General features: G+C 40.8%; 1 long non-coding RNA gene across 2 annotated transcripts; it reads right to left on the reverse strand.

Annotated features, from left to right (window-relative positions):
* Positions 1-3,098: 3,098 nt before the first annotated feature.
* On the reverse strand, positions 3,099-22,922 carry LOC136183135 (uncharacterized). 2 transcript variants are annotated; one of them, XR_010668958.1, is made up of 3 exons: positions 22,784-22,922; positions 21,239-21,417; positions 3,099-4,364 (listed from the first exon to the last, which is right to left on the reverse strand). It is a non-coding gene; the product is annotated as an uncharacterized lncRNA (long non-coding RNA). The 2 variants fall into 2 exon arrangements; XR_010668959.1 differs by having other exon boundaries at positions 21,239-21,594; positions 22,784-22,917.
* Positions 22,923-22,954: the final 32 nt, after the last annotated feature.

Below are 22,954 nucleotides of genomic sequence, written 5' to 3' on the forward strand. Positions count from 1 at the left end.
CTCTTGTCCAATCGGATTACATTGTCTGAACTAACTGTTGTTTTGCACACAATACAGACAATTAAACCCTCTTTTTACAGGATTTATTGTACTGTACAGCTTTTATCATTTGCATAGAGAAAGACAAATGCACTCAATCCCCTCAAGGAGACCTGCCCCCTTCTTCCAAACGGTGTCAGATCACAAAGAGGTTGCACAAGCCAAAAGAAAGTGAAAGAAAATGTGTCACTTCAGGTTCTTGCACATTCAGTTTGATATGAAAATAACGGGTTCAGAGACCTGGCAGGGACCGCGGTCGAGATCAGAAACCTGCATAATCTCTACATCCCCTCCAGCCCACTTTTAGCTCTCCGAACAGTCTTCAGTTCAATAATGTAACACTACACACTGCCAGAGTTAATAGTAGCAAGTTTCAGGGTGAAAAAGTTTTCATTTTAAATAATCATGCCCACTTCAGTCCACACTCTCCCACTTCAAGCGTTATGTTAATGCCACTGAAGGGTAGGATGTGGATGGATGTGCGTTTTGCTCTCTAACTTCATACAATATACAGAGCATATTCAGTAGGGGCTATGTTCCCTCTCAATGAAAAGCTGATATTTTTATCTTCCATTTCACCAGCTGTCTGTTAGAAAATACTGCTACGGATATGAAATGCTGAGCTAAATCATGGGATCTTTGTCCCAGGCTATTTTCATCTCTAGGGCCTTGTGACTGAACACCAAGTGACACGAATTCCCTTTTAATAAAATTTGTCTTGTCTGGTTTTATTTATTGTAACTACTCCTATGTAAATGCCAGAAAATTTGAATTTTTCCACCAACCCTTTTTTTACTTTTTGCCTCTGCTTTTCTTGATTTACTTATTATTATTATTTTTTATATCTTTAAATAAGTAGAGCAGATCCACACAGATGGCATATAAATGTCAGCGGGCTAATCCACCGTAACAACTTCCCCTCGGTTGAGGCAGAGCTGTTTTGGTTTGGTTGCCTATGATCTACGTAGTAGAGAAAACCAACAGTGGAAGATGTCTTTCCCTCTAATGAAGCCTCTCTAGAGATGCTTTCTGCTGCGATGGCACAGTGCAAATGTAGTGTGGGAATAAGGTCTGACATGTTAGACTACTAGAGACAAAAAGAGAGAGAGCTTGAAGAGGGGGAAAAAAGCAGGTGCAGGCGATTATTTGTTGTTGTTTTCTCTGCCGTTGGTTCCTTTCCTCCCACGGATAGAGAGAAAATATTTGAATCTTTTCTGGGCCAGAAACTGTGTCTGTTGCTTGACAGTGGTCTCCCCTCCCTTGTTGAACACACTAAAGGGATCCAACTCATTGCATTGAGAGGCATGCACCACAAACCTGCATGTTCACATGCTCAGATACATAAGCCCCATAACAGATGCACAACATTGTTCAAGTACATGCACAGGAAAAACCCTGAAATTGGTTCAGAGAAGTGCAAACATACTCTGGGATAAAAGATCCGTCATCTTTCTGGGAAAGCTATAGCCGAAAAAGCCAAAGTTTACCCCAATGTTACCGTCAGTTGCTTAAATAAAGCGAGAAGATTCAGCAGAAATGTGGTGCCTATAATGCAGAGTAGCAATGCCTGCAGATTCTTACATTTTCATCTCTCAAATATATTCTACATATGGAAAATAGTTGTATATTTTTTACCTTTCAGCAGACGGCAAAAAAGAGAGAATACAGAGTGATACCAATTGATATACTGTACAGAAATGAGCAAAAAAGCTGTACAGATACAGAAGTAGGTACAATTGTTCTCTACTGGGAGCACACACTGTCTCGAAGTCTGAGAGTCAGCACTTTTATAGTTTTCGCAACTCTGTTTACCATATATGCACAGTTTCTTATGTAGCTCTGCAGCAGTCTCCCAGGACAGAGATGCAGAGGTATGGAGGTAGAGAAGCTGAACTGTGGTGCACCGTTTTAAAGATGCTCAGTAGCCTAATAGCTCCCCCATCTGGACAAAAAACTATCTATCAGCATGTAACATTTGAAAAAAAAAAAAACTCTCAAATGGTTGCACTGCCAAGGTTATAAGGAGAAATGTCAGCTTCAGTCAACTGTTGTTCAAATAAAAAAAGTTGAAGTTTCATAACGATGTCCTTTGATTGTGACCCTTTTATATTAATATGTAACTCAGGGAGGGTCGAACTTTGACAAAGCCATCAAATGAAGCTGTGTGAGACCATACAAACACAATTTGATCTCACATAGTTTTTGTGCGAATGTTTGCTCGGAGGGTGGGATGCAAATAAAAATGTTTCCTTTGAACGCGGGAACAGAGCCCCAACAGAGACACAATACAAGTCACAAAGACAGGACGGGCTGTGCAGGGGAAATGTGAATGAAAGGCTTGTGTCTCGCAGAGAGAGAGGGAGAGAGAGAGAGAGAGAAGGGAGAACAGGGCCAGAGGAAGGCACGAGGTTCTCACATTGGTTTGTGTCTCTGCAGACCGGTCGCTTCCAGGAGGTTCTTTGGACTCCACAGATGTTTGGATGAAACGAACAAGCACAATTTAGCTTGGCCTGGATTCAGATGGGTCCGTGAATGGTGCCTTTCAAAGCCTCGCTGAACCACATGGCACCCAGGACCTGAGCCACAGAGCCTCTCTGGAATAATTCAATATTGCAAACATGAAAGGATGAAATACTCCCTTTGTTCTTTTGTGTTTGCAAAAGAGGCACAATTATTTTGTAGTACGAATGACTTGATTTTTTTTTGAATGCATACAAGTGAGAGATATTTGTTTTTCCCCTCTGGCTCTATCAACATGAAAAAACCCAGCAGATATAAATCTCTCTGAACATCCTTCAGATCTTCTGTGTTATTTGGTGAAGACAAAAAACGTAATTTCGCGATTCCTCTGCTACACAAATTAAATCATTTTCAATAGGACCACTTTAGAGATTTTAAAGATTTATATCTATATCTTGTTAGATCTTTTAACTTATACAATGCAGGATAATCAAGTGTGAATTACTCAGTAAGTCTATTCCTCTACGCAATTCTAAAAACAAAAGATACAGAGTAAGAAGCCTCTTTACAGTTGAATTAATAAGCTCTGTGTGTGTGTGTGTGTGTGTGTGTGTGTGTGTGTGTGTGTGTGTGTGTGTGTGTGTGTGTGTGTGTGTGTGTGTGTGTGTGTGTGTGTGTGTGTGTGTGTGTGTGTGTGTGTGTGTGCGTGTGGAGGTCTACATAAACAAAACTACCCTAATCCTCCACAGCCTCTTTACTTTGATAGGGAGGGCAAGATATCCAATTAATAAGAGAGGTGAGAGTTGACTTTCCACTGGCTGGTCCAATCACAGTGGGTGCCGCGGTTAATTTGGTGAGCAAAGTCACGGCAGGGGTGGGTGGCCACTTAGGGAAAAGCAAGGCAAAGTAGAGGGGATGGATGAGAGGAAGCACGATAAGGACTGAGGGAAAGATTGCGGCCCCCTGACAGCTCAGCCTGCATGGCAAATGAGGACGCTGACTGAACAAAAAACATTTGCTGAATGTGTAATGGGAACGATCAGAGCACTTCAGGAGCGAGCTGCAGGCTGGAACAAAGACAAACACTAAACTTTTTGTGACAACTAGACAGGGGGTGTGTCCAGACTTTTTTTTTTAAATAAGGTGGCCCAACTAGGGCAGTGGCTTATGCATGGGTGGCAAAAAGGATGTGTTTACATACATACATGTCCAAATTGCATGTATTTATCATCACTTGTGATATTAACTTTAGCTGCAGGCATCGAGGTTCAATCTTTTTAAAACATTCATAGAATAAAAAATATATAAATCTATGCCTAACGCTTCATGGACAAAAGATGTATCTTCAAAAGTATGAAGAACCAACAAAAGAACTGTGCTATAATGTGTTGCCAAAAAATATACAAGCAGCCTGTTGTACCACAGACCACAAGGCCTGACTCTGAGAGCTAGGACTCATATTTAAAAGTATTGGATGGCACCTGGAGTGGTAAATTAGATTTTGGCCCTCAGGCCACCTGCTAGAAACCCCTCTGCATCCAGAGCTATAATCCTTGAGGGGATGATCCTCTGTGGAGAAGGTCATCACATTTCCACCAGGAGAGACTTAATTAAGAGTGAACAATTGTTTATTATAATTAAGTATGCAATTTTTTGGCGGTAAAACTCTGTCATGTTTCATGCACCGGGAGGGGTAGCAAGGCCGACAGCCGGATAGGAAACACCCCTGATGGAGTCTAGACACTGGTGTTGGTGGTGATGGAAGAATGCAGGATGTGATGAGGAGTGGGTGTCTGAGGCTGTATCTGAACTCTGCTGAGCTGGGATGAAGGTGCCTGGGTTGGAGGAGGGTCCCAGCGATAACACTGAAATGAGAGAGAACGGATTTTAAAATTTGACAGCAGCAAGATGATTGGTTGAGAGAGGTTGAGGCAGAATCTTGTTGGTTTATCACTTGGAGAGTAAACATTCATAATCAGATGATCACCACCAGAGCAGAGAGTGGAAGAGAGGTAGAGGCTAAGTTGAATGAAGGAAAAGGAATGAATGTGTGAGAAAATAAAAACATTCTACCTGCTTGAACTTACACTGAGCTCCATCAGATGTTTCCAGTTTTGTTAAAAGAATAAACATTGTATAGTGTTTGTAAAACACCAAAAGGCTGTCCACTGTGTTTATCTCGACTCACTCCAGAGAAGTAGACATGATGGGAAATGCTTTAAAATGTAACAAGTGGCTCTTTCTTTTCCAAAGCAATGACATAAACACAGTTAAAGTAATCGCTCACTTGACTCTCTACAGGAATCCAGGAACTCTCCATTATGTAAAGGACATTTCAGAGCTCACAATAAACACTTATATGTTGCTAAAATATGCTGCACCGCATTGGAAATGCGCACCAGTTTCAACCCCGACAAGCAGCAGTGGACAATGCTAAAGCACATCCAAAGTTTTCAAATTCACTCACTCTGACGGCAGTTTTGCCGCAGCGGCTTAGAAATATTCCCACCTGCTCTCTCTTTCTTTCTTTCTCTCCCCCCAACATCTCACCCTGCATCCAACCATCTCTGACACATCTTTCCCACTTTGGTTTAAGAATCCAAACTGACGACAGGCAGACTTCTTTTCAAACTTTGTTTAAAAAAAAAAAGAAAAAGAAGTAACTCTGAATAGAACATGTAGCCCCTCGGCTCCTGGGGAGCTCCGAGACTCCAGAGCTTTTTCTTCAGAGGTGCATTTTCTCAAGCGGAGAAAAAGCGAAATATTCAAAACAAAGAAGGTGGAGGGGTAAAAGAAAAAGAAAATATATCCAAGAATTCATAGAGATGATGGTAACCTTCGAATGCACAGGTGGAGAAGTGGTTTGAGAAAGTTGGAGAGTTTTTGTTTAGCTCACAGAATTTTGATACATATTACTGAAATTTCCCCGCTGTTTCATCACCTCTAACAAAGATCTAACCTATCTCCATAAGCTCTTAAAGAAGGCATTCTGAGGGGTTTTATCTCGATGCAGTGTCATCACATCACAGAGCACCCTTATTCTCAACAAATGTTTTCATATCCTCGAAAAGCCTTCCCTCTGGCTATATCATAATATTTCATTACTTTGGTGTAATTTTCACAGGAGAGAAATAGAGCAAGTATGTACGCTTAATTCGACGCAGCCATGCTCTTTTAAAGTTTCAAATTGAGTTCCACCCACCTTCAAAGTCGGCTAACACAATTAAGTGTAGTTCTTTGACTTTGAATGTGATTTTCTTCTGGAGCCTCTTTGTTCTCAATGTCTTTTTTCTTGGAAGTTAATTGCATTTGCAGCCGCTGTTGTTGAGCAGTATAAAATGGGCATTTATGACACCTAGCTTATATCTCTACTCACAGGCTGCACTGTTGTCACAAAGCTCACTGGCAGGTGAAATGAATACATTTGTACTTTAGTTTAATGGAATCTGCGTTATTGAAGAAGTGCTAATGGCAATGGAAATGTGGACTACATTAATTTCTCTGTTTTGTTACTTAAACTTTATTGCCATTCCAACACACTGGATCCCCACTTTCAGGAGCTCAATGGTTCATTAATTCATTTTCCTTACTGAGACCCCTCAAAGGGTCTTTTTAAAGTAAGGGTGAATGGCCTGCCTTACAGAGCAAGAAAAGATGGTCTAATTAAACTATGCCCTCCATCACTTTGTTTAACCTCTGACTGCTTTTTAATGAGTTACTCACATGGAACCGGTTTGATTAATAATCCATGTATTCATGGACACATGAATGTGAAAAATGTGGGCTGGACCCCTATTAAAGTCACAGTTTTAACCTGCAGGGTTATCAAATTATGGCAGTTACAATCTGCAAAGAGAGAGTTCAATAATTGCAAGTGTTAAATATTTAGTGAACAAAACTATGGTACACCAATGCAAACAACACATTCATGGATGCAAATTCCTGCCCTTCTCTGTGAAAGCTACAGAAGGGGTTAGACACAAGAACAGCAAAACAGCAACACAATGCAAAGTCTGTTAGTGTTTTGTAAATACATTTTATAGTCGAGTATCGAGCCAATTCAGTCCAAACAAACCCGGCATCCCTGGAGCCTCCTCAGCAGCCATCTGTGAGCGAGGCGGGGAGAAGGAGCAACAGGGAGTTTGAGAAGTCTGAGTAAAAATCTGAACCACCAGCTGCAGTAAAACTCGTGGAGCACTGGGAGCGAAAGGAAATAAGTCATCGTTTGATATAATGAGAAAATAATGTGTAACTGCCAGTATGCCAAGGTTTCTCAGTGCAGGAGAGGCACTTATTTAGCTTTAGAATAAAGTTCAGATATATTCTTTGCTTATTTACTTCAATCACAAGGGGATACTGTACAAAGATTCATGTGTGTAGCCAGGACTGAATTATCAATTAGTAAATAATTCCTTGTTCAAATTGCATCAAATCACAATAAGGGTATCTAAAGACTTGTTTCGTACAAGTCGTAAGTTTTGTGATATTGTGATATTATTGACAGAGAAGCAACATTAATCGACCAATGAGCATGCACTTGGGAACAGTGGCAAGAAAAACCATACTTTTAAAAGGCAGACACCTGGAGGAGAACCAGACTCATTGGTGGACAGCCATCTGCCTTAACCCGCAACAATTACAAACTGAAGAATGCTGCTACATGACGCTTTCAGTAGCAGCCGTGCCCTATTCAAAGTAAAGGCATCAAATGATGGATTTAATGACCGTCCCGACTGATTGAGGAAATGACCGATTGAAGGAGTATAGAAGAGAGAGCAGGGATTGATGGATAATAGGAGGAGGGGGAGAAAGGGAGTTTGGAAAGGGAAGGAAACAGACCGCTATATCTTCTCTGCCCAGACACCACTGGGATTTCAAGCGAGAGACAGTATAGAGCGGTGGAAAGACGAATCGCTTCTCTTGACCTTTGAGAGAATGGCCACATACAGTAATAATCCATAGATGGAGGAGGGGCGGTTTGAGCTGGACATAATATTGGCGGTTTATATTTTCTCTACGGAGAAGGATTCTTGGAACATATTGCAGAGGAAGATAAGTCTGAAAGATGGAGGTCTTAGCACTTGTGTGGAGTTCAGTACTTGTGTGTTTGTTGTTGTCTGATCTCCCAGTCTTGGAGCTTTTGTGATTATTTTGAGCGTCGGTTTATCTCACATTGTAAAACTAAACACAAAAATCGTGCAGTGAGTGGAAGCTCAAATTAGTGTCCCAAAGATGCAAAATCTCCCTGTGGTGCTTTAAGCTCCAGCTCTTCAACACTGAACACTTTTCCACTTCATTAAATTCCAAATAGTGCTATAATTCCTCTTCCTTTGATTCAAAACCTCTTCTCTGGACTTTTGTTTTCTACTACCATACAGTACATGCAATCATGGAGCGGTGTTGCATTGTGGGCCCTTAACTTTTTCCGCTGCTGCAGTAAAAAGCTAAGCATGATGGACTAGGTACTGGTGGGACCTGTCACTGAAGTGTGCACTGCACTCTGATCTACATGGTTCTGGGCTTTAAGTACTACTTCATGCCCTGAGCAATTATGGGATGTCTCACTTTAGTCTGCCGGGGAGAAAGCCCAGGATGTATCGGTGGGAACAGAACTCTTTTTGAAAGTGAATTATTCATCTGCTACATTACCGTTAAAATGATTTAGGTTCTTTTCTAGATTGCTTAATACACTTCCCCTGCATGCTCTTCAGTATGTGACTGTAATATTTAAAAACGGTGTCTTATTGTATTTATACTGTATGTCCTCTGTGTCTGGCAGTATTTTCATGTTACACTTCATAAATCCATTGTCACAGTCATGATTTTTTAGATGAGTGCAAGCAGCACCCCCCTTTTTCTTTTTCTACTGACTTTTACTCTCCTGATTTGCTCTAAAGCATCACTACTCTATATTGAGGATGCTTGGCTGAAAACATTTTGCCCCTTAGGTTGAACATTACATGTAACTGTCAGTATAAAACACGACACTGTTTATATAAAACTCCCTAACTTCTATACAAAATGGATATGTATTATCATCACTTTTAGCATTGTAAATTGATAAAACTTATCCTCAAGTACAATTTCAAGTACAATTTTTTACGTGTGAGGATAAAGAGATGCTTGGGCTATTTCATCCTCAGCCTTCCCTCAAAGGAGGCTACTTTAACCCGGTTGCATTCTTAAAGATGTGTCAAATTAGGTCAAGAAATGTATTTTGATTCATTGGACATCAGCCCTGTTTTGAGACGTTGGGGATATTCAGGGTCTTCCCTTACTCATCTACAATGTACTTGTTTTATAAATACTACTTTTTTAATAGTTTATTTTACTCAACTCAAGTAATAATGATTATACTCTGTGATATTATGCAGTGAAATGAGCTGATGTGACTTTTAAACACATCTACACAGATCAATATAGTGTTTGTATGTGCAGGACAATATGGCCGATAATCTCTGTGAGTAATGTCAACAGGAGGGAGTGTTGTTGGTGGCTGGGAGACTTCCCAGTTGCGTGGATATTTTTCTCATAATTTGCAGTATTGATATGATGGCAAAATTTACTTTTTATCCTGTTAAAACCAATAACACTCCGTAAAAAAACATAAAAAGCATCTCTCTTCTCATAGATGCGTGATGAATGCTGTGGTCTAGACTCCGAAGTCTTCACCTCTTTGCTTGTAATGCATCATCTCTAACCATCCTTGCTCCCATGTACACTCATTCAGTATCCGATATGCGCTGAATCCTGGTTTAATGGTCCACAGCTGACTGGGCACGAGGCACACATATACAGTGGATTCATGTAGAACTGCATATTCCACTGAATCCAAAAGGAGCAGAAACGAAACCTCATCATAAAGACGCATTAATAACTGCCACAAAGACTCAAATGACTTATGAGCCTGTAAAAAATAGCATCATCCTCCAAGTACGCCGTACTGTACAACATAATCAATTTCAGGGGAGCACAAATACATGCCACTTTATTATTACAAATAATAAATTAACATTAGGCAGCTGGTAATGCAACCAATTTGTCTTTCTGAAGCGCACTAATGGCTCAAAACACTCCTCGTGAACTCTCCCCAAAAAAACTTTGGATATTCTGGCTCCTTCCATTAAATATTGAAATGCAATCAGAGTTGTAATCTTCGGCTGCAAGACTTGCCGGAGTCAATGGTGCTGAAACAACAGGCAGCCAGTTCAATCTAATATCAATCAATCATATGGGATTGTGCTGGCTGGATGAAAGCGCTGTGACAGAGAGCTGGAGGCTGGTGGACATGAAGCCACTGTACATTCTGCATAGAGACAAATGAAAGCAATGTGATCGGCTAAGTGTTAGGCCTTTATATTATGAGTTTTATGAGAAGTATGCGGACACTGCTTTGAACTCTGTTTGACCTTCCATAAATATATTTGCTTGTTCTTTAAACTCGAGACGTCCTTGTCTGTGTGCTAATTAAATATCCTCCCATCAGGCCTCAGGGTCATGGATGCTGGGCCGAGACGTCTGAGTTTGTCCATGGTGTGGAATACCAGAGAAGAATCCCTCCCTGTCTGAGTGACAGTCAGATAGCCACACCTTCACACCCACCCAAACCAACACACTCAGCTCTAATGAAACGGATGAATTATTGCTGTGGGTGTCTGGAGTTAAACTTAAAGTGACGTTAGCTAGAGACACAATAAAAAAAGAGGGCTGACTTTATGTTTTGTGTTCTGTGTATAAAGTGTAGAGTAGACTTTGTGTATCTGAAAAAAAGGAAAGAAGGGATATGAAACAGTGGAACAGGGAGAAACTGTTTCATACAGACACACAACCCAGCCCTCTTTCCTGTGCGATTCAGCGGCCCAGCAAAGCCCTGACGTCGTAAACAGGATTTATGTCATTTAATTAAGCTTTTGTACAATTACTGTTATTTACAGCTGCATGAAGCAGGCAATGGGGAACTCATGGCTGCGTGAGCCAAACACAGAGCTCGTAATTTCCGTACTTTACTTCTCACTGTTCCCCAGATATGACAACAACACTCCTGAGAATGCAGGCTACATATATGTTGGTAGTGCATGCTTACATGTATCATCAATGGATTTTCTTGCTTGATTGTTAATGTGTGTTTTCCTAATTCAGAGTCTTTATATCATATATAACTTGTTATAGAAAATAGATGGCCACAATATTAGTTATTCTTTTAAGAAGTTGTATATTTTTCATGAAAATATGACAAATGTGAAGTTGAAGGTAAAATGCATATGCTGACATTCTACATTTTCTTGTAATCTCATCTCCTATTAGTGCACAGCTCACAAATCTGCTTCCTAGTTTAAGAGGGAACGTGTGCCTGACATGTCTCATAATGGTGATGTATTTTCTTGTTTTTTTTTTCATACAGAAAAGCAGCACACCTGCGTCAGCTTTGGTGTTACAGTGCCATCTACTGTTCAGTGTCAAAAGGTCCACTTCTGGCTGTTCGCTAATATAAACCTAATCATGTGATTGCGTCCTGTGTGCTGTGGCCTCTTCTGCCAAACATTCCCATCTCTGTGTCAAACCATTAGAACACATGACAGTGTGTGTGTGTGTGTGTGTGTGTGTGTGTGTGTGTGTGTGTGTGTGTGTGTGTGTCTCACACAGACAGGCTGTGACTATTGGCATTGTTCTCACTCCAGGAGTCTCATCATCGTGAGGCAACAGTCACACATAACCATTTAAAAATGAATGGCATCTATTGTACATTATTGCTTTCGGATCTTCTTAATAGAATTTATTATTTAGCATTTTTTTCCTCCTTAGTCTTATTCAGACAGAACAGCTCTTGTTTTAGGCTTGCACACTCTGACCAGGAGAGGGGGCTTTACTCACACTTTTCCCAAGTTAGAACCATAAACAGGGCCAGCAAGTCACAACACATTTCGGCAAGATTTATTGAAATTGTTACAAAGTTAAAATCAGAAGTGTTACATGTTAGTGGAACCAATCAGCAGCACTGTTTTTTTTTCAACCTGCAATTATGAAGATTAAATTATTCAAAGTTGTGTTTCTACTTTAGACAATAATATCTTAACCCAAACATCTACTCTTTACACCTATACATTTAAATATCAGTGTGTGAGGGCACCAGATAGCTTCGCAGTTATGTTGCATGTACAGAGACTATAGTCCTCATCACAGCGGCTCTGGACTCCAATCCGACCTTGGCCCTTTGCTGCATGTAATCCCCAACTCTCTCCTCCCAGCCTTTTCCTGTCTCAATCCAGCTGTCCTGTTCAATAAATGCAATTATGGCCCAAAAAATAACTTTAAATAGAAGTGTGCAGGACAACATAATTCATATTTTTCCTCATATATCAGGCCGTGCCCGGTCCTCCTAGAATAACCTGCTGTTTTTGAATCGTGCCTCATGCTCTTTAATCAACCCCTCTGAATGGGATGGGACATGAAACTAAGCTCATGAATGCTACAGGCCCCTGGGGCACAGACACATTGAATGCAGAGCTTTACTTCTCATTATGGTCCTAATAAAGAGGCTTTTGGATACTGCAGGCCTTGGTAGGTCTACATGAGAAAAGAAAGTAAGAAAGAAAAATCAAGAGGCAGATGGAAGCAGAACAGAGCAGGACTAGTTAGCCTGGATTTACAGACTTGAGGCAAAGACTGCACAATAATAAAGGACTGGTTTTCAGATCAAGATCTATCACTTTCTGTTATGATGCTATAATTGCACAGAGAAAAGTGTATCAGATAGCGCACTGCAAAATACAGTCTGCGTTTTTACACAGCCCTGGATTATGAATTCATAAGCTGCCATTGTTTAAGAAAGTGAAGCTGAATGAACAGCAAAAAAACAAAAAACAAAAAACACCTTCCTCTTTTGACTGCTGCAGTCAGTGTCTCTGTGCATGTCTTCAGTGTTTTTAGAAGCGAGTGAAAGGATTGTTAAAAATAGTTCCTGTCTAGCCAGTAATGATAAAACCATACCTGCTGATCCGGAAGCCAACCCTCATCCCCTTTGAAGAAAAAAAAGAGCTCCTCTCCTATTCAGTCATGCACAAAACACACGACTGAAACCTGTAGGGAGCAGTTCTTTACATTGTTCTGAACTCTTGTTTTTGATCTCTACAGCCTTACAAGGTGTGCCTGGAGAACAACTATAATTTAATGTGGTAAAAATGCAGCACTACAAGACTGTAAACAAAAGGTGTTTGAACAAATTCTGAACAGAGAGGATGTACAGCAACTGTTCAGCTGCAGCTCAGAGCTTTTGGGTTTCTGCATGTGTGTCTTCGTCAGGGGGGATAAAAACATTAGCTTGTAAAAGCAAGGGGGGAAAGTACTGTTTAAATTATTGCAGAACAAGTTTAACCCTCGAGCGAAACTCATGCCTGCTCCTGTTTTAAAGAGGATCCTTAGAAAACTACCCCTGGTGAAACTACAAGCTCATTGCTGCAGGCCTTTTCCAGTTAAACTGGGTCTCCACATCAGCACCAGGATTATTACATGAGTGCAAGAGACGCTGCAAGTTCAGCTACCTTAATATGTTTTTACACCAAAGCGTTAAAATAGGCACCTGAGCAGGCAGATTTCAACATTACTGTGTAAATCTCTCTGAGTAAATAGACACATTTTCATTTGGGTTAGAAGAATAACTTAAGTGCAAGTAGGAAAATGAACAGAGTAGCTGAAAAAGCAGCTTTCGATGAAAAAAAAAAAAGAGGATATTTTTGGCCTGTTTTTCGCAGGAACACATGGGTTAAGTGCTGAAGATGAATATCTTTCCTCTTCTAATGGCTTGTCCTAGATTCCCCCCCACCTGCAGTGCCTTTATTTTTCACAGTGGCGTCTAATCCACTATCGCTCCACCACTTAAAACAAAGCAAAGCCTCCTACAGTGTTACTCTAGGCTGCCCATGAGAGATGCTTCCTTGGGACCCCACTCCATCAAATTGTAAGTAACACACTTTTTATGGCATCCATTCTACAGAGAGGATTATGCCAAACAGATAGCAGACACTCACCTTTCTCCTCCAAGTACTCTGCTGATTGAGAATGCAATCAATCATGTAGACTAAATTTGTTTTGCATTATTCACGATTCAATGCGCTTTTTTTTCAGCGGGGGATAATTTGCTCCTTATTGAGCTGCTGAATGATATTGAGAGCTTCACTGGGGAAACTGGAGAGCCAACACAGCTGAGGGAATCAAACACAATGTTACAGCCGGATTGGAAAGTCAGTGTGTGAGTTTATTAGCAGCTACCGTCGTAACTTCAAAACCTGCTGTGTAAACGGCTTCTCTTGGCATGCAGAGGTCTCTTCATCAAGCCCCCTCCTCCCCTCCTCTACTTCCTGCCACTGCAGCTTTGGAAAATTTAAGGCAGTAGTGAAAGGAAGGAGATTTGTCTTTGAAAAACATTGTTCTTGCTCTAATTTATTCACATACTTTCTTCCAAATTTAGAGTTGTTGTTAAACAAATTATGCCAAATAATTCAACCAATTTTTATTTTTTTTTACATTGGCTTCATGTCTCATCAGCATTGATAATTACAATATGTATATCCTTAAAAACTGTCAAGTAACAGGGGCGCTGGTGGCGCAGTGGTTAGTGCATGTATGGAGGCTGTAGTCCTCAACGCGGGCGGCCCGGGCTCGAATCCAGCCTGTGGCTCCTTTCCCGCATGTCAATCCCCACTCTCTCTCCCTGATTTCCACCTCTATCCACTGTCCTATATCTCCATTAAAGGCACAAAAGCCCAAAAATAAATCTTAAAAAAAAAAAAAAAAAACAGTAACAAACTTAATTTGGAAATAAGTAAATGGTGGGCTTGTCTTCTGGGCAAACATGTTCAATCAAAGTCCCCCATAAAATTAAAAATAGATTTTCACAGTTTTAATCCAGTGTTCTTGTTCACTTTGTTCACTTTTCTGCCATTATCTGCCAAATACATTTCAATTTAGCATTAATAAGTATTTTTACATTTAGCCTAAATAAATGTATTTTCTCTTCCTATAAAACATTTCAATGTCTGATGACTCATCCTGCACTCAGAGACGCTTACTAATAGATTTGTTGAAGTTAACGATCCAATCAAATTCATCCCAACGTTATGCCCCGCCTTCTATCTGGTGATTGGTTCTGTCTCACATTAATTGGAAATACGGCGTTGGGGGGGGGCGCCCCCCCTAATATAATGGTAGGGGAAACACTGCATTAACTTCCTAAATCTGTCCAATGATTGTTGTGGTTCCCATTCTCTTTTGCATAATCCTATTATGGGTGTCTTTGGGTGGCATTTAACATGTGAATGAAATGTAAGTGAAATGAGTTTGTGTCCTTCTCAAACCTCATCCCCTGGTAGAAATGTATGTGCGTGTGTGACGTGAGTGCAAGTGTTTGGTTTTGGGTTTTGAAATGTATTTGGTATATATGTTGATGTTAATGTGTCATTAAAATATTTTTAAAAAGACAAAATATGGCCGTACAAATTCAGTAACATAGTTGCGGAGGAAAGAGAGATATAAGCAGACACACACACAGACACAGACACACACACACACACACACACAATCTACTATGTACGTTACAAATGGGCTCCAACAAACAGCCACAGTGGAACAGATCAAGCAGAATAAAACAACACACACCTCAGTGTTGAGCAGTGGGGGGGGGGGTTACACAGGTGATTGTAAAACACAGTGAGCCTAAGTAGAGGATTTGTTGTACATAAAACAGATCAATAAAGACATGCTGTGTTACCAGATTGTTATCCCTTAGAGATTTTATGTGTTGGTGAGATCTACTGCCATCTCCTCTACAACATAGAAATGGAAACCTATTTAAACTCCATTCATGTACACACAACTCTAATCTTAATTAGTTTCAGCTCTATGGAAAATAACAGTTTAATTATTTTGAATGCCTCAGTACATTACATATCGGATATCATTCTACTGTGGTCTGCATGGACTGTGTGAGCAAGATTGTAAAAATGCACACTCATGCACACACTTTCCAAATGTGTCTGGAACATCCAGCCCCTGCAGAGATATAAAGGGTCTGTAGTTTTCTCCATCACACTGAGGGGTAAAAAAAGGCTGTCAGCTTGGATTTAAGGCAGATTCAGTTGATTTTTTTTTACTCCGCAGCTGATTCAGTTTTTGTATCAGAGCCTTCAGCTGTCTTTTCAATTCGCGCTGAATTTATAGCCGGTTATAAAAATTCCTGACGCCCTGAACATCGATAACAGAGAAATCTTGCAGCGTGAGGGATGATGCAGCAAAGAATTATAGAGACACTATGTTTAGCACCAAGAGCTTTACTATCCTATCCAGGCTGAGCCATTCCTTATTGATGCACACAAAACAAATAACCTAAAGCTCCATATTTGAGCAAGACCTGTGTTGTGTTTGAGGATTTGCTCAACTGAGCTTATGAAGCAGATCGTTTTTAAAGACTTTTCCAGCCCTGCGAGACTTTAGTGAGGGCCTCGCTTCCCTACCGCTGCCCTGGTTTCTTATTTTGTCTCAGAACAGTATTGATCTGGGTATCCCTGTTATGGGGGTTAAGGAAAGATTCAACAGAAGATCGTTGATGGGATGCTGCTTGGGAACTACCTCTGCTGCAAATAATACCCAGAGGTGGTCAATGCTAACAATTGTAGCATTGGGAGAATGTTAAGTATGTTCAATAAATATAGCTTTCTCCGGTCATGTAGCCCATTGGAAAAAAGCAGTCCGTCCAGCCTGTCAATATACTGATTACATATAACTGTTACATATATTCAAAAAGTCATGTGGGTTCATTCGTGTAAGAAACATGTTTGTGTATATGCTGCACAGTATAAACAAATCTGAGAGGAGAAACATAGCACATTATGTATGCAAGCAGCCCATACTGTATCTGCATGTTCTGTTCACCATATGTGTCAAAATCCCGTTATAAGCACAACATATGTGTTTAAGTGGAGCAGAGCACAGACTGTTGTCCTGTTCCTCTCCGTGGGAGCACATGGTGCGCTGCTGTGACAGTCAGCATTGAACATGTCTTTGGGGATGTTCCATTATTTACACTCTGCCTTCCTGTGGCCCAGATGAGACATGACAGGAGCCACAGGAAGCTCATGAATTAAACAGAGGGGGCCTAAAAGCACATGGGGAGGGTGGAGGGCGATGGGGAGGCCTAAGGGAGACAGCCGAGCACCGGGGCTGGCAGCAGATTGCAAAGCACATGTTGCCATGGCCTGAGGGGCTGGAGAGAGGTGAGGAAGGGACACCAAGACATGCAGAGATAGAGATGTGAGCAGAAAACAGCAAAAAAAAAAAAAAGGAATCTGGAAATTAATGAGAAATAAAAGAGGTGGCAAATAATCTAGCCAGAGAGGTTTTAGTTGGTGGTGGTGCATTAAAAATATAGGCGTGAAAATGACGTCATGCATTCAATGGATACTCTGCCGTGTCTCAGCTGTTGCACAAATAGGCTGGAAAGCAGTGAGTGGCTTCTGGTGTCAGCCTGCGTGTCCGGATGGATAGATGGGATAACCACATTTGGGCTGTGACTCATCATCTGATGCAGCAAACCAAAGCATAGTAGCTGCTGGCAATAAAAAAGAACTCTGGCGAGGCTCTTCCTGTTTAAGTGAGGTGATACAATTTGACTGATTGGTATTGAGGTCATCGACATCGATGTAGAATTTTGATGGATGAATATGCAGTAGGTATTTGTCCTTTTTAGTTCAAGTTGTGTGATCATAACAACACTTAATGTAATGAGGATTAACTCATGTGTGGATTGGTTTGGAATTGTTTGCTTGTGTATACTGTAATGGCGTTCTCCTTCTCTCAAAGGCACACAGGCTCAAACAACGTGCAATTTTACGAGTCTGATATTTGTAAGTAACTTTTTACAGGTTGTGCCTCTGATGACAAACCCATTTCATTGGCCCCCAGGGAGCTGCTGTCCATCGCTCATGGTAGCCCCAGACGGGAAAAAGGAACCGGCCAGACCGTCAGTGCCTGAGTGATATCATCTGATCATCAACCTCCAACACGGGCGCTGAGCCACGCAGTGCATTTTCATATAGTAGAAGGTCTTCATCCTTCACTCAACCCTCTTTTATATTCCCAGCCTTTTATCTTCAAATATTAATCCTGCAGAACAAGGGGAATTGGCTTGTCATATAAAATGGGAAGTTGTGAGCATTGTATATCTGAATGGCCGCCAAGTGAATTAGGCTTATTAACTTGAATCTGTAAAATCTTTTTTTTTTGAGACCTCAGGCTGAATGTAGCTTTCTCTTATTGATGCAGTCCATTAGATGTAATAGTAGTCTGTCTGTGGAGTATCAGTTGTCTTTCAGCTTGTGCCTGAGTGCTCTTAATTCCCTGCAGAGCCCATCTGGACGGACAAGCATGCTTTCAAAAACAATATGACAAAGCATGACAACAAACTACACAAATTTACACAATCATGACAATGGTTGCTGAGTGTACCTCTTCTTTTGAATTATTGTAGTATCAGTCTATTAGTTGAAGTGATGCCAAATAACACATTAACACAAAATGACAGAAGTAGATACAGCAAGGTTGATAATGAAATAATCAGGTGAAAAAATGAAAATGAGAAGGAAGGATTTGTAAAGCAGGAACTGCTGTGTCTTAGTTTACCCTCTTTCTTTTTTTTTTAAATCACAAGAATCTAGAAATAAAGTTGTGACAACTTGAATTACATTTCACTTCAATCATGTTCTTCAAAATAAGTCACAAAGAAATATCTGAAAAACAAAAACACAAATATCTGTGTGCAGAGCAGCTCTCCAGTGATGTGCAAATGTGTCTTTATTATTAGAAACAATAAGACATTTAGACAACACATTTCTGATCCTGCTGTGTCACTCATTGTAAGATAGACAGAGGACAGCAGCCCGAGAGTTACTCCAGAATAGCCTCTATTATCTACCCAGCCTAGTGCAGAGTTTACTCAGTCTCCCTTGTCGAAATGATCGCCATATCAGGCATACAAAAGTGGTGCATTGCATGGAGCTGCCCATTTTCTACCACCATAAAAGTGTGACTGAGAGGACCATGTGCTCTCTGTCCCCACCCCCATCACACCACCACTCTGCCCATATGTGCATTCGAAGTGGCAGCTGCAAACTCCCCCGCTTGTCCTCTGAAAAAAGGAAGTGAAAAACAGCCCCCTGAACCTCAGTGAAAGTAGGAGAGCTTTTCTGGTCAGTGTTTCCCACTCACACGGTCACCGTTATTGTCAGAAAAGAAAAGGCTTCCAGTGTCTATTGTTGCAGAAAACAGTAAATTAGTCAGCTGTAAGGACTCTGCCATCTGCAGTATTTATCTGTAAAATTCATCTATAATAGCACACTGTTTTATGATTATGCGGATGCATTAATTGAATACATGTGTACCTAGCCCTCCACATATACAAACAACCTGCAGTTATCCACAAATAAAGCCCCACAGCGGCCTCCCCATCTGCCTCCTTTCTCCAACTCCCCGTGGGAGACTGCAGGAGGTTCAGAGCAGCAGTCTGTGCCATAGCCTGCTGAACACATTAGCAGCTCAGTGACACAACGGGGCCAGGCTGGGCACATATTGCACACATTAAGGCAACGCCAGTGAAAGCCTCATCCAGCATCAATTAGAATATTACAAGACAGTGTGCAGACAGGGAAACCGATGCAAGTCAGGCTGCACACACAGACACAGATATAGAGCACACCCCTTTCACATTCAGGCTCTCTAGTTTATATTCACCACAAAACTTGATGACAAGTCACCCTTATACACACAGCGACAAACAAAAAGCAGTTCGTTTAGTGACAAAGGGACCTGCTGCCTCCTGCAGCATAATAAATATCTTATGCAAAAGGAGGGCCTGCAGTCATGTGAATTCTCTGATATTAAACAGAAAAAAGGTCAAATCTAGAACTTGCAATTAAAAGCTATATCCAACAATATCATGATGCACTGATAACATGCCACTTAAGTGCTATAGATAAATTATAGAAAGTATATTCCCAAACATAACTTGTATTAGTTGTTGTTTCTTATAGGATTGCATGAGTAAATCCATGCAGCTTTCATGCATTCAATAGATTTTAAGGTGAGTGAGTACATCATGGCAGTGTCTGGGACCTATATCAGATGCATGCTGGTTGGAGTTTTTTTTGAAGATGACAATTTAAAGTTTAATGCCACATCTTGAAATTCACATATAACATTAAACTTTAAGCATCTGGTTAACATTTGACATGGCATTAGATGGTTTCATAAATCCCATGAATGTCTGAGCCCACCAGTCCTGAGGACCTTTGCTCACGCTATCCATCCATGTGTCACTCACTTCCTGTTTTAAACTTTTATGTTCATCTTGTTATTTATTCACACAAGGTCTGGTGTGTCCACAAGTCGGATTGAACCGAGGGAACAGAAGGCAGAAGAACATATGCGATAATGTGTGTGCTCCACCTCGGACACTCGTGACTTCAGCACTTAAATTAGGCACCAAGGGGTGAGATGGTTGACACAGAAAATAAACATTTAGCTATAGAAGGTGTTTGTGTGCTTGTGTAGGTGTCACAGGCTGAGAAAGGTAGTCCGCGTGTCTGTTTATAGCCTGTCACGCTCATTTTGTTTCTAATGTATGACATTTCTCTTACACATGCTAACAACACCGGATGAAAGGTTTGACACACACTCAAACTTTGGTTGCTAAAATAATCTTTCCACATCACTCTGTCATCAACAGCTATCAACAAGGAGGCTTTTATCATGAGTCACATCAAGAGAAATAATGATGCTGTTTCACATCACATCACAAGAGATGCGTCACAATAAGAAAGAAACATTTGGCTTTAAAGGCGTACGGGGTGAGAGATATTCCCATGTGCTGTCTTTAAAGGTCCTGAAGTGTTATGATAAGATTAAAATGAATATGTATGACAGCCCTCAGTTGACACCCAGTCCAGCTCCCATGTTCCTCAAATCTGTGTCCAGGCTTAGATCTGACAACGCAGTTGTGGTGAAACAGAGCAGCACAGCAGAGCGGCCCTGCTGATCTCATTCACACACTCATCTTACAGCTCTCAAATAACTCACATACAGAGGTAAAAAAAAACAACAAAAAAGATGCAAGTACATGAGGGTTTACATAATATAGATGAGATTGCATAATATGCAGGCAAGGTTTTGAACTCAGTTATTTAACCTTTCCAGTTATTCTCTTTTTTCACACTCCGTCAGGGCAGTGTCTTTAGCCAAACAGGGTAGAAAGTGGATACTGCACCTCTCAGCAGGTATGAAGTAGCCATATCATATTGTGCGTGCCAGGGAAAGGAGATTAGCCACATCCTGTCTGCAATCTCATTATACTCAGTATGTGAGGATCCACAGGACTCAGTCACACTGCCACACAGAGACAGAGATAGGCCACCACAGAAGGCCACTTGAGGACAGGTTGGCAATGAAATCAAAAGCATGGCAATACAGTTAATGTGATGGCATTGCTATCTTGGTGAACAAAAAACAGGTTGTTGTGCCTCTTCAAGAGCCCACTTACACATAAGTACTTTATTTTCTCCATAAGCATGCTTGACTACGTCGATTCGTGCATGTTTGTTTGCATGTTTACATCTGAGTATTTTTGCATTTCAAGTAGAGTGGCTTTTATGGATACATGTCAAGTCAATGTGAGTCTTCAGTTTTACAGTTCACTGACCTTCTGAGTCACAGGACTTAGGGAAAGCCGGTGCTTCTGTGAACACTGGCATTAGCTTCTTTGGTGACCCACTGGGATGCAAGGTGTGCTTCCTTCCGAGTGGTAATGTAGTTTTTCATAACACCCTGGCTCCTGCACTTCTGTCATGCTGATGTCAGTATCCATTTGTCAGGAGACAACTGGGAGAGTGAAGGAGAGGAGGGAGTAATGGTTGGATGTCACTCACATTAGATCAGAGAACACAGCAGATCAGCGAAGATTTGGATACACAGATGGAGGCTGACAGCAGATGTCATTGAGCTGTGCTCTGTCTTTCCATCTTCCTATGAAGGACTGTCAAATCACAGTAGGAAAAACTAGGGGGAACAGAAAAACGAGGGTTCAAAAATTGAGAAAATGACTCAGACAGAGAATAAAACAGGGCTGAGCAAAGTGGAGGAGACATCTAGATTTGCTTTGACGTCTTTTTTTTTACCCTGAGAGTTGCTCCAAGATGGATCATTGTGGAGGTAAAAATGTGATGGCAGCTGCATCACTGCTGCTGTTTCTAATCCACACTATTTGAGCTCTATCTGGCCATCGTAAGCCCATGGCTGACCCACTCAAGCTTACGAGTCAACTTTCCAGCCCGCAAACAGAAAATGAATATCTAAAAAGGGTGTTCAAAGCTAATCCAGATATTGCATTAAAGACCAACTTCTGTCTTATACTGGGTTGCCTTTGTCTCTGTCTATGTATGTTCTAGACTCTAAGCTCTAAAATTAACCAAACTTTTAAAATTCCCATTGTATTCTTATTAGAAGTTTGCAAAAAAAAAAAATTGCAGCTGAATGTTTTTCTATATTTATTTTGTAGTCTGCTTAAATGGAGTCAGACACCAATGTACATCAGCAGCCTTGCATCTTATTATCTTTTTTTAGTCGTCAGTCGGTCAGTGTTTTTATTGTGGCTCTGTCTATGACGAGCATTATTAAAAACAATAATAAAAAAAAGAAAATATTGGTTTCCTTGCTTGTATGTTAAGGGGTCCTGTCCTGATGCAATGTCCTATAACATTACAACTGTCACTAATCATCCCTAACAACTTTCCCCGTCCTCATACTGTCAAACAATTCAAATTAAGCTTTCAGAAAACATTTATTGGGGAAAAAATTTAGACTTTTTAATCATAAAATCTGAGCCAAAATGTTGTCAAAGTAATGATTAAAAACCCCACTACATGCATTTGTAATCCTAATTAGAAAGAATAATAAGTATGCAAACTGCAGAGCTGGGATGATTCACTGATGCCAATCCATAAGTCTGAAAATATTTCTGTTCATTGCCCCCAAAAGAGAATCTTAGATTGAAGCAAACATAGAAGGTTAATATAATTATGATTTGCACAGATTAACTCAATGTAGCTCAGTGAGGGTAAAAAAAAAAACAGTAAGTGATGAAGCTGATCTGAAATCCTATCAACTTGCCCTGCGTCTATTCTCTTAACACTATCAAAACATTACGAGTTGTATATGTTTTATCTTTAAGAAACTGGATCACTATCACCTGTTGTGTGGCTGCATAAAAGTTAGGATTGAAGCCCCGATTTCCTCGAATACCGATAGAAGATATCATGGATGGAGCCGGTGCCGCTCTGTGCTCACTTGGCTGTGTCTGCACGCTGACTGGAGAGGGAGGGGAGAAAGAGAGAGCAGCAGCAGCAGCAGCAGCGGCGGC

The sequence above is a fragment of the Labrus bergylta genome, chromosome 2, assembly GCF_963930695.1.
Source record: "Labrus bergylta chromosome 2, fLabBer1.1, whole genome shotgun sequence".
Taxonomy (NCBI): Eukaryota; Metazoa; Chordata; class Actinopteri; order Labriformes; family Labridae; genus Labrus; species Labrus bergylta.